The 11,972-nt window shown below is 39.2% G+C and overlaps 1 protein-coding gene across 1 annotated transcript in view; it reads left to right on the top strand.

The window, feature by feature from the left end:
- The first annotated feature begins 333 nt into the window (after window positions 1–333).
- Window positions 334–11,972, top strand: part of Shoc2 (SHOC2 leucine rich repeat scaffold protein) — a 68,348-nt gene continuing 56,709 nt past the window's right edge. Inside the window, exon 1 of the mRNA XM_051199626.1 lies at window positions 334–352. The gene's annotated coding sequence lies outside the window, so the exon portion shown is untranslated. The remainder of the gene's footprint in view (window positions 353–11,972) is intronic.

Genomic DNA, 11,972 nt, shown 5'->3' with positions numbered 1-11,972 from the left:
GGGAGTTGCTTCTCTACCCGGCTGGAGGCTTTCTCTGTGGCCGAGCTAGCCAGCGGCGCCCAGTGGGCGGGAGACCGCGCACAGCCGCGGAGGTAAAGGAAAAGGGCGGGGACAGGGAAGCTGGCACCAACGTGCCGCTCTGATTGGGCGGCTGCGTTTGCCCTGGCTCCGCCCATCCGCTCTGCCCAGCAAATGGCAGGCGTGCTCGGGAGGGCCGGGGCGGGGCGAAGGGAGCCGGAGTGTGTGGAGGGGCGGGGCGAGTGGGGGAGGGGCGGGGCGGGGCGGGGCGGGGGGCGGCGGCAGGGCAGCGTCGCTCTGGGAGCGGAGGACGAGGAGGAGGAGGAGGAAGGAGGTGAGCGGGGACGGCGGGGTCCGGGCTCCAGACGGCAAGCCGGGGCGGGAGAGGCGGAGGGCGCCTCGGGGTCAGGGCGGCCGCCTTCCCGCCGGGCGGCCCGGGCGGCTGTCGGCAGGGCCAGGCCCCGCGCGTCCTGACCGGCGCGAGCCTCCGGGGCCGGGCGAGGCCTGACGGGGCCGGGCCCTGCGAGGCGCCGCGGCCGCTTTCCGGGGCGCCACGGCCCGGGGCCCCGGGTCCTCGGAGCCGCTGCCCGCGCGCGCGGGGCCAGCGGCCGGGGCGCCGAGAGCAAGCCGCCCGCCCGTGACAGCGCCGGGCCGGGCCTACTGCGGAGAGAGAGGGCGGCCGGGACGGCGGCGGGCGCGGGCGCGGGCCCGGGGCGGACGGTCAGTGGCGCTCGGGCTGCTCGGCTCCGGCCGGGGTGCGGGCTGGCGGGGTCGTGGGCACGGTTGGCGCCGGCGGCCGCGGCCGGGGGGCCCGGGGGCCCGGGGGGCCGTGGGGCGGGGCGGGGTCCCTGCGCCTCCACCCACGGCCCTCGGCGCTGGGCGCTCTGCTTCCCACAGACCCTGCGTGGGGAGCGGTGGCTTGGCTCTGGCTGAGCTGCCGGGTGAAAGGAGCCGTGGCCGCCCGGACCGCCCTGTTAACGTGCCCGGTGGCAGTCTCCGTGCAGGCTGCGAGGGCTGGAGCAAAAGTAGTGTAACTCCCCGCCCCCAGCTCGGAACGCCCGAGGCTCCAGGGCAAAACGATTTTCCCCCAGCCCCTCGGTATCCATTGTTTTGCACCATCCCCTCCCCCATGCCTAGGTAGAAGAATAAGGACTCCAAAGCAGTAATTTGCCCGCCTCTCCCCCTTCTCTCTCCCCCTTCTCTGTCTCTTTCCCCCATTCCCGTTTAGAGGATTTGAGTTAGCTGTGCAAGCAGAGGTTTACAAACAGGTGGAATGCACGTCTGCTGGGGAATTGCAAAGGACATGCTTTGGGGCTGTTTTCCATCTCATCTCACCTTTACACTTGAACATTTGAATTTGTGTGTGTTGGTTTGTGTAAAAGAGGAAACCCTGGTTTTGTGACCTACACCATAATACTTTTTTGAGTACTCTAGGGATGCTAAAGTGAAAATTAGGTTGCAAATTGGATTGTGGGGTAGAGTGGTGTCCAGCATTATGATTAGTCTCTGTGCTCACACCTGTGTAATCTTGTACGCTCTCCATAGGTGTCGGCAGTGCCAGCATCTTCTCAGAGGGATCGCCTAATCGAAAACTTTGGGTTGCTGAGTTTCAGAATCCTAGGGTATACTTGTGCAGCCAAGTGTTTTAGTCATCAGCACTGACAGAGACGTTTAATTTTAAAGACGGGACCCAGCTTTGTTAGTGCACTCGTAGTCTTCACTGTCACCCTCCGTGGCATGGCCTCTGTGAGTGTTCCTTGCTGTGTATTTCAAGAAATTTTGAGGTTTAGCTATTCACAATTTGTGACGTTTAGTAAGTCTACAAAATCAATTACAAATAGATTTTAATTTATCAAAAAGTTTTTTTTCATATGACAGTTAAAGATTTTAGATAAATACCTAAATATTTAATCATTTTTTGCGTGGAGCTTTGGCTGAGTGCTTAAAAAGTATTTAAGTACAAAGCCTTTTAAACTTAGTAAGACAAAGTATTTTTAATGTTAGTTTGAGTATGCATTTGTAAAGTAAAATAGACAAAAATAAGGGTCCCCCCCCAAGGTTTGTACCTTTCAAAGGATTAAATGTAACATAAAGCTAACATGAAATCACACTCTTGATATCTCAGTTTGGAGTTATGGTCTTGGCCTCACTTTAAGAGTATACTTTCCCAAGATGCTTGTTCAGGTTCTGAAGAAACTATATTTGTCTCAGTTGGCATTTGTTTTATGATGTTTTTCTCTCATTATTCAGAAACTTCAGTCAGTATGGATTGAAAAGTGCCATAAAGTGATATATTAATAGTTTGAACTTTTTTTTTTTTTTAAGATGTCATAATCAGAAAGAAGATCAGAGCTGTTTTTGGAAATTGTAGCAAGTACCAATGCTAAATTACCATGTAAAGAACAAACCAGTCATACAATTGAAGCATTTTATGTTTGAATAGGAACACAAAATTATATTTTTGATATGCTTGCAGCAATTCTTTTAAAATATTACCACATTGGTAGAGTGTTTGCCTTGTGTTTGGTTTTCTTAGTGCCTAAATAAATCTAGCCCCAAGTGCATGGTTTTATTTATTTATTTTTGTTTAATACCCATAGCAATTGTGAATACAATTGAGATGTTTTGTGCAAGTAGCCAAATTTCAGTCATACTTGTTTTTAAAATATGCTGAATTATCAATATTTCTTGTATATTATAATATTTCAGAAAGACTAGTGTTTTTAAAATGGTAATTCACATACAAAAAGTCAGCATCTTAGAACAAAGCAAAAGCTAGGCCTTGCATGTATAGATGGAAGGGCATTAATATTTGGAGGGTGAAGATTGAATGAGTGTGTCTCTGAGGCTCAGTTGCTCTGCTCTTCATGTATGAAGGGGCACAGAAATCTTTAGTTTAACCAAGACATAATTCAAACTAAAAAAGCAACCAAACAAATAAGTTATCTCAGTGAGTTCTAAGATTTGTAGCTTAGACTTGGTGTAAGACTTCTTGTTTACGAAAGAGAGGAGGTTTAGATACTAGTATTAGACAATTAGTGAATGGGTAAATGTTTTGTTGTAAATGAATTGACATTGGCTTTGTAATTTAGCTGTAGAATAGTATATAAGGTGATACTTGAAATGAGTCATGTAAATAATTAGATTGATAATTGATTTCTTGTTAGACTTAAATATTTCATGCATTATATATTTTGTATTATACATTTTGTAATTTATGGCTAATGGACTAAAGCATGGCCATAACTATCTGCTAATTTTACGTTTTTAACTGCTTAGTCTTCAAATGGCATGTTACACCAAATCAAATCTGTGCCCTATAGATCTTTTTTGGAAGTATTTTCTCTTTCCAGTATTCCTTTCTATTTGTCTAACTTGCCTTTTAAATGTGAAGTTTCGTAAGTTTCAAGGTACTTGCAGTGTGCTTGAACTTGACATGTTTCAAAGTATCTGAAATGTGCTTGTTAATCAGTGCAGAATGGAGAAAATATTTGTTAAATCTGAAAAAAATTGTATTTTAAAATAGGTACCTATTTTAAGGTAAAATAGTTTTTATTTGATATATTGTCCTTGTCCTCAATATTTTAGCAAAACATCATTAGTTCAGTGAAACTAAGTTGGAACACATAAAAAGAATATCATAAAGCATTCTTAAGCTTCTGAGATAGTTATATTTGTTTCTTGAGTAAATACGTAGTTCTCATTGTCAGGATTGAAAGAAAACCAATTAGATTTCATGCTACCTCATTACACCTTAGGAAGATCAGGAATGTTAACAAAAGGTAGCACATTCTGTACAAGAAGGGATTCTTTTATAGGGAAGAATGAATATATGCTTGTATCTAAACCATTAAGGGAGATTTTTTTAAAACCTGAAATCAGCTCATTAAACATACCTGAGAAATTTTTACGGCTGTTTTTTGTGATATCTTTATAGCACTATGAATTTCAACTGCCTCACTGTGTTATTTATTCTCCATTGCTATTTACAAGTGCTACCAGTTTAATTATATGACTTTATAGCTGATAAACCTTTTATTTGGGGCTGGAGAGATGGCTGGCTCAGTAGGTAAAGTTCTTGGGTCCTCAGCATTGACCTGTGTCTCCCCAGCAGGAGGGGAAGCCCAGAATGAAAGAGGAGGAAGGCACCTCATGCCGGCACACACAAACACACCAGCACAGACACATGCTGAAAAGAGCCCCCTCCCCACTCCCATCTTCTTGTGACTCAATCTGTCTTACACAGCCCAAGCCAGCCTCCAGCTCTGAAGCACCAGTCTGGTTTTGCATCTCAACCCCATGTGGAGGGCGCCAGTATGCTTTGTTGTTTGGATTTTTTTTTTTTTTTCTTTTTCTAATGCCCTAGAGGTAATGAGTAAATGGCTTGTTCTGATATAAGTTTTAGAATTTGAAATTAATTTTATCCATTAACATTTCAGGTTTCCTAGTTTTTAAGCTTTTCTTAGTGTAGTCTTTAACTTCTCTGTTATGCTTGGCAGTTCTTGATGATTACAGTTTGTATGTCATTCTTGTCTTAGGTGCTGAGAATGCAGAGGCAAATACTGCTTGCTTCCCACTTCCATTAAATAAGTGTTTATTTAGTAAATTGGACAGGTCACACTTACACAATGTGATAAGGGCTGTAACAGCTGTATTACGGACAAACTCGGGCAGTCTGTCTTAACTCATCTGAGTTTGTCCTGACTGCCTGTGTAACTGGGAGTGCTTACTGGAGGGTATGCCCTGTGTGTGGGAGTTGAAGGGTAGAAAAAGAACAAGGCTTAGATTAGTTCCATTTTGAAAATTATGAGGACTAGCTATTTGGATTCCAGTAATGTTTTCTAAAAGTCCTTATAAATTTATTCGAGGCGTATATGTGTCCATACAAATGAATGTCACAGTGTGTGTGAAGGTCAGAGTAGATTCTCCCTTTCACCATGTGGGTTCCTGGGTGTAACTCAGACACTGTGGCCACCTGCCATAACCCACTGTACCTGCTATGCCATCCAGTATTTTAAGCCCTACTGTAGATTTCCATTATGATTTATGTTTTTAGTGGTTATTTCTTGTGTACCTGATACATTTTGGGCCCTGAACTATAGACCTGTATTAATGTTAAGGGGTATTTAAATTATTGCTTAAAACTGTTACCTAAGTGAATTTTTGTTCTAATGAAATACAAAGAACCTAGTTTGTGATAGTTGTGAGGGTTATTGATGATTTCAAATTTATGTTTAAATGTTTTTAGGCAATACATAATTATGTAGACACATTCCTTCTGAGTCTAATAGAAACTTATTTTTACACTTATTTGGCAATGCTCACTCTTTATGTGATTCGAACTCTGTGTCCAGCACTCAGACCCTGATGGAACACTTTGTAGTTTGCATTCTTGTGCTTGAGGACCTAGTCATTTGTGGTTGAGAAAGGAGCTCCTTAGGTAATACACACTGTTCTGGGCCAACCATTTTCTCCTCTCCTGTACTACCACATCTACAAGTTAGGTCATTTTATAGATTATTATTTCATATTCTTGAAGAATATAGTGAGACGTACAGAAATTTGTGGCATTTTTCCCCCCACATTTCAGCAGTTACCTTAAAATGTTATGTATAGTATCCCATGTATCTCAAAGTTCCTAGGAAACTTAAGAATTCCTACTACCTGTGTTTTGCTTTGCTACTACCTGTGTTTCTTTCCGGGCTGATCGTCAGGCCTCATTTTGATAGTATGTTATTTGGGAGACTTTTGATCTCTAGATTTAAGTAATCTAGATTTCCTCTTTTGTAACATTCAGCATTTTGTAATGATTTGCTTAATGTCTTTTTGCCAAAATATAAAATTCATGGAGAGCATTAGCTGCTTGTCTTTATTGTTTCTTTAATGTATTTTAACAGTGTTTCGACCTTGTAGATTCGTAGTAGAAAATTACTTTTAAAGTCATTAATAATGTAGGATCAAAGCAAACTGAAAAAGCTATTAAAAAGGACGAAGATATGTGAACATCCTTGTTCTCAAATACACATTTTTTTTTAAATCCTTAGAACCCCTTTGTCCTTTTTTTTTTAACCCTTGTAATATGCAATTAAAATAATTACAAAATGGTAAAAAGGCCGAAATTACTCCTATAGGTGGTAAGAGAGTTGACAGTAAGAGCCTGGGACACTATTTGAAAAGAGTTGAGAGCTGGGTGTGGTGACTGTACTCCCAACAGTTATTGTCCTGAGTTCCAGGCCAGGACATGCTGCAGAGACCATGTCTCTTAAAAAAAACAGAATGGGCAATTGGCAGACATTTTTCAAAAGATAGCATTTTATAGCACCTTAATTTGTAAGCGTGTGGAATCTTTGAATATGTCATTTGTCTTATATATAAATAGAATAGTCTGTGAATAATATTGTATCATAAAAAGTCAATTGTTATAATTTGTTAAAGATTTAAAAGTGTATATTTCAGAAAGAACTCCAATTTGAAATGTTTAGAGCTTTTAGTGTTAAGCTTTTGTTACTGGAAAATTTTGCCTAATGAAGTGAAACATAACAGTTATCAACAAAGTGGACAAAGTAAATAGAAACAAATAATTTTCTGTGAAGGTATTGGAATAGTACAGTAACCTATTTACTACTACCTTAAATTTTTTCCAAGTTGGAACTTTATGTTTAACCTCTAGTGTTTTGGGTTAGCTATGCAATGTGTGAAATTTTGTAATATGTTCTTCATGATCAGTGCTGTTTGAAAATGTAACCTGTTATCGTGACATGACAAAGTGGCCAAAGTGTTGCTATGGCTTTTATTGCTTACTGGAAGTAAGCTTTATTTCTCTTGTCATCTTTCAATCATCTGGATTGGGAAATTTAGATTCAAGATTACAGTTTCTTTACTAGAATTTAGTGTTGTAGAAGAGATTAGATGATCTGGAAGAGAGAAGCTTTAGTTTCTATATATTTGGAGCAGAGGGTTGGACATTTTGCTTAGAGCCTTTATTTCTCGTTCAAATATTTGCATTTATATCTTAATATTAAAGTATCTTGAATTCTGTGACTATATATGGGTATATAGAAGAAAAGTTACTTTTTAATGTTAAAACAAATCCTGGCTTATCTCCGTGTGTTAACCATAGTTCTGAATTCATAGAAGTGAAATCTTTATATACTAGGACACTTAAAATAGTAAATTTTATGATTTAATCTTGAAGACGTTTATTTCTGTGCTTTGGAAGTAGTGTTCTGGAATTTTTAATACTAGAAATATGGCCTCGATTCAGAACACCCACCAAGCAGCGGTGGGAAGTTGGCATGCTAAATGGCTTGTAGAGCTGCAGTATTTTAAAGTTTTCATCATCTTGTTATATAATAGCTTATTGTAGTACATGTAGAACACGGGTTAAGAACAAAAATATCATAGTGCAAAGACTATATAAGACTAGCAGGTTTTGTTTTGAGTCCTAAAGACCTAACTAACTATAACCAGATAGGATGATCTATGAAATTTGCCATAAATTGAATGGTAGATGTTTTATGCATGGAATATAAAAGTTACTTTGGAGCTTGAGAAGTAAAATTACTTTTTAAAAAGAGCTACTGTTTTCAGAACAGCTTTGACATCCTTTGTAAGCCAGGTGCAGCAGGCTGTGCCTACAGTTCCCAGCCCTTGGAAGGTGAAAGCAGAAAGACTGGAAGCTCCTGTCACCTTTGGCGTCATAGTCACAGACAATTCAAGGCCTGCTGGGCTGTATGGGGCTGTCCCCAAAAGTTTTTCTTTTCTTTTTTAAACTAGGGTAAGTTCGGTAACAACAATGCATGTATTTCTACAGTGCTACATGTAGTTTTAAAAAGTTTAGTGAATAATTTTTATTTTGCCTTTATTAAAAATATTGACGTGAGTGTGTGTACCTGTGTAGAGACCTGAGGTTGCAGTCAGGTGTTTTCCCTGTTACTCTAGTTAAGCAGTTCCACTATTCTGGCTGCCCGGTGAGCGCCATGCCTTGTCGATGTGTGCCTCCCCAGTGCTGGATAACAGACATACCTCTCCATGCTGACTTTTTACTTGAGTGTGGCAGATTTCAACTGAGATCCTCATGCATGCAAACAAGCATTTAATCCACTGAGCTCTCTCCTCCCCTATGATCTAACCAAAGCCCATGGATTCCCAAAGGCTCCATCTCTAACGGTGATCACAATGGATTAAACATAAGCCATAGCAGCAGGGGAGTTCAACCCATACTAGGAAGGGTTACATTTAGAAGGTAGCATATCCAATTGTAAATCGTATGGTTCAGTTTAGTGTGTTAAATTATGAAGATAGTTTAATGTCTGCTGCCTTTCAGTATTTTGTATATCATTTGATGAGAGAAATTCTTTTTACCCTTAAGTTAAATTAGTCATGGCTGTTTGATGTTTCTTTTGATCTAATATGAGTGGTTTTGCTTTGAAATATTTGGAAATGCACAGATATTTTTAAAATCCAAAAGATGTCATGTATATTATATTAACCATTGGGCTGGATAGTTAGCTTAGCAGTTATGAGCACTGACTGCTCTTGTAGAGGACTGGAGTTTGGTTCCCAGTTCCCCTGAGATAACTCACAGCCATCTTTAACTCCAATCCCAAGGGATCCTACATCTACTTCTGACCTCTGTGGGCACCAGGCATACACATACGTGGTACATATACATATGAGAAAGCACCCAAATACATGAATTTTAAAAGTTATATTAAATCCATACTGTTAAGATAGTAGGCAAATAATATAGTTGAACATATAGATCTTTTAAAGTCTCAAAAATAGACTACATAAATGATGGAAAGGCCGTTTGTTTTATAATCATGGCACATTACTAATAAGCTTTATACTTTGAAGACCATATACTCTCAACTTGCTGTTTGTGGCACTTAAATTTTTTTCTGACTTTATAGAATAATAGGAAGTTGAAGTAACTGTGGGTTTATGCATACAAAAAATGAAGATTAAATGCAATTTAATAGCTTAAAAGTACTGAAAATTATTGGGTATTATAGTGACCTTAGCATGTGTAAGAAAATAGTAATTACATTTTATTTTATTTTTTTTGTTTTTTGTTTTATGTTCATCTATTCTCTTGTTTTTGTCCAGACTATGAAATAATTGACATAGTCAGATTAATAAGAAAATCCTGAATTTAATTATGTGTTAAAACAGGGATCTTACAAAATAAGAGACAAAGACAAATCAGATGATTAAAGACAAAATAGCATTTTTTATAGATGGAATATATATATATTATATTATATATTATAGAAAGGAATAGAGATTGTGGACTCTGGGGATGGTAGGGATTTATGTTATAGGTATGTGACTGGAGGGATTGTATAGCAATAAAGACAGCCTTATTATGTAAGTAAAGCCAGATTAGAAAACTTGCCTAGCATGCACAAGGCTGTTGGTTCAGTTCCCAGCAATCAAAAGATGAGCATCTCTTTCTGATTCTGATGACATGTCAGTCATAGAATAATCTGATGAAAATATGCCAGTGTAAATAAATTTGGTCTCCAAAGGGTCATGTTTGGGTGATATGTTCTGAGCCCCAATGATATCCAACACTTTAAACTTGCTACCAGTTCACACAGGGAAATTTTGGGAATACTTAGGTTGTATAGGACCAGTTTGGAGATTTTGGGAAGAAAGACAGTTTAAGCAGTATTTATAAGTAAATATTTTTGCTACATATTCCTGTGGTATAAAAACTTTTCAGATAATGTTTGATTACAGTACATGAGGTTGAGATTCTACTGGGGCATTTTACAGTTTATATACATGGTAAATTAGAATTGTACAAGAGTTTTGGTCCCAGGTAAGGATATGTTGTAGGTTGCTAAATAGGAATTTTTGGCTTTTTGTTTTAAATTTGTGTGTCTGGAATCTAAGTTACATATGAAGTGGTGAAATTTATAACTATAAAATAAATCAATCCTGTCTCCACATCTGCCAAACTATTATTTTATCTCGCTTTCTTACAGGAATGGCGGGGGCGGGTGTTGAGTAATTTTGAAGGTGCTGTACATAGGAATTGTTGTCATTCTAGTTAATATGGACATATAGAGAAAACTTTTATGGGCAGGAATTCCTTTAGGCTCATGTGGAAACTAAGCCTATCTCAGACTCACTTTGCTGTGTTAGGTTGCATTCCTTTAGTTCTCTTGAAAACAGCAGTGCTTATTTAAGCCTATTAATATTATCACATAATCTCTTGTTCTTTGGATGACTGCTTTGGCCTTCTGAGTTGGAAGTTTCTCTTAAAGTCTTTACTTTGACTTGGAAAACAGTTATGCTATCTGGAATCACGAGTTGTTTATTTTTATCCTTAACTTAAAAGAATAAAGAACTCTTCAGATCTTTATAAACAGAGACAGAAAAATTACACTTGTAGTCTTGCCATCTTTTGGATATTGATATAAAAATCTGAGCGAAGGAGAGTTGATTGTTTTAAGTAGCCTATAAACATATGAGATAAAGGTTTGCTGTATTTTTTAACCATATCTAACAAATGTTTATTGATTTGTGCTTATTTATGCTAAATAAATGTCTAATATCTTGGGCAGTGAAGCACTTTGTAGAAAGGTTGCTTCTTGATGTAATGAGTGAGAGTTCCAGCATGGTGTATAAAACTTAGCAGAGCCAGGTGTGGCAATACACACCTGTGGTACACATCTGTAACCCTAACAATATAGTGACGGAGGCAGCAGGATCAGGAGTTACATGCCTGTCTATGTTGCATAGCAACTTACAAGTCATCCTGGAATATGTAGAAGGCCCTGTCCTGAAAGACCAAGACAAAACAACAAAAAATCCCCAAGCATAAGTTGAATATTTATTATTATATAAATGCAACTACTGAAATATTGTTCTAACTACTAACATATAACTTAAAAAAGATAGGTTGGTTCCTATTTACTTATTATCTTTAACCAGAAGAATCTTACCTGAGAATATACTACAGGTTGTTAAGTGCTCTGACAGCGAACTTCTTTTAAATTATTATTAGTTTTTGAAACACTGTGTAGTCTTTGATGTCCTAAAACTCACTGTATTGAACAAATGTCAGTCAAAGAAATATGTCTACCCCCCAAGTTCTGGGGTTAAAAGCATAGGCCACTAATCCTGTCTGACTGTGTGTGTGTGTGTGTGTGTGTGTGTGTGTGTGTGGTGGGGGGCGAGATGATATGTAGAAAGGGTTTTCAATAATAAGTGATTCCTGAGAGTGTGCTTGGTGAAGAACTGTATGTCTGTATTTATAACAGAAGAAATAGCTTGTGCAAAGCATTAGTTACAAGGAATGGAAGGCGCTGATGTGACTGTGAAAGAAGTTAATGTGACCAGAGTGTAGGGTTGTGACAGAAGCAAGCAGGGCCAGATCTCAAAGAGATTGCAAGTTACTGTGAAGTTTTAGGGTTTATCCTGAGGGTTGCCTCTAAGTGTTTTAGTTTGGACGGTGATTATGTTAAGAACAGAATCGGATGGATATGGTAAGGCAGGTAAGAAGGCCATAGGGAAAATTGCCTCTATCTGACTGTGAGTCAGATCAGAGTCCACCTTGTGGATGTGGCATTGGGAATACAGAGAGGTTGAAGTCAGAAGGTTTGGGAGAAGAAATAGGATTTTGTAATCATTGTGATGTAGGAGGTTGGGGTTGATTTTTGCTTAAATATTCTCTCAGGAAGATCTTCCTGATCCCCCTTTTTCGAGGCATGCTTTAATTTTCTCCTCTTTATGCTTATCAACACATTGTGTGTGTGTTGCTTTACCTGCTTGTCTGTAAGTGTATAGCAAGTACTGTGTACTGAACACAAACACAGTGTGTGAAGAATAATGTAATAAATATTAATTGTTTGAAGATATACTTGTTAATTCAAATGTTAATGTTCATATTTGGATAAAATTGTCTTTTAAACTGCTAATGTCCCAAAACATGTTTGTCC

Source organism: Phodopus roborovskii, unplaced genomic scaffold, assembly GCF_943737965.1.
Source record: "Phodopus roborovskii unplaced genomic scaffold, PHOROB, whole genome shotgun sequence".
In the NCBI taxonomy this organism is placed as follows: Eukaryota; Metazoa; Chordata; class Mammalia; order Rodentia; family Cricetidae; genus Phodopus; species Phodopus roborovskii.
Note: the sequence above shows the minus strand (reverse complement) of the source record. Positions and strands in the feature narration are given on the sequence as shown.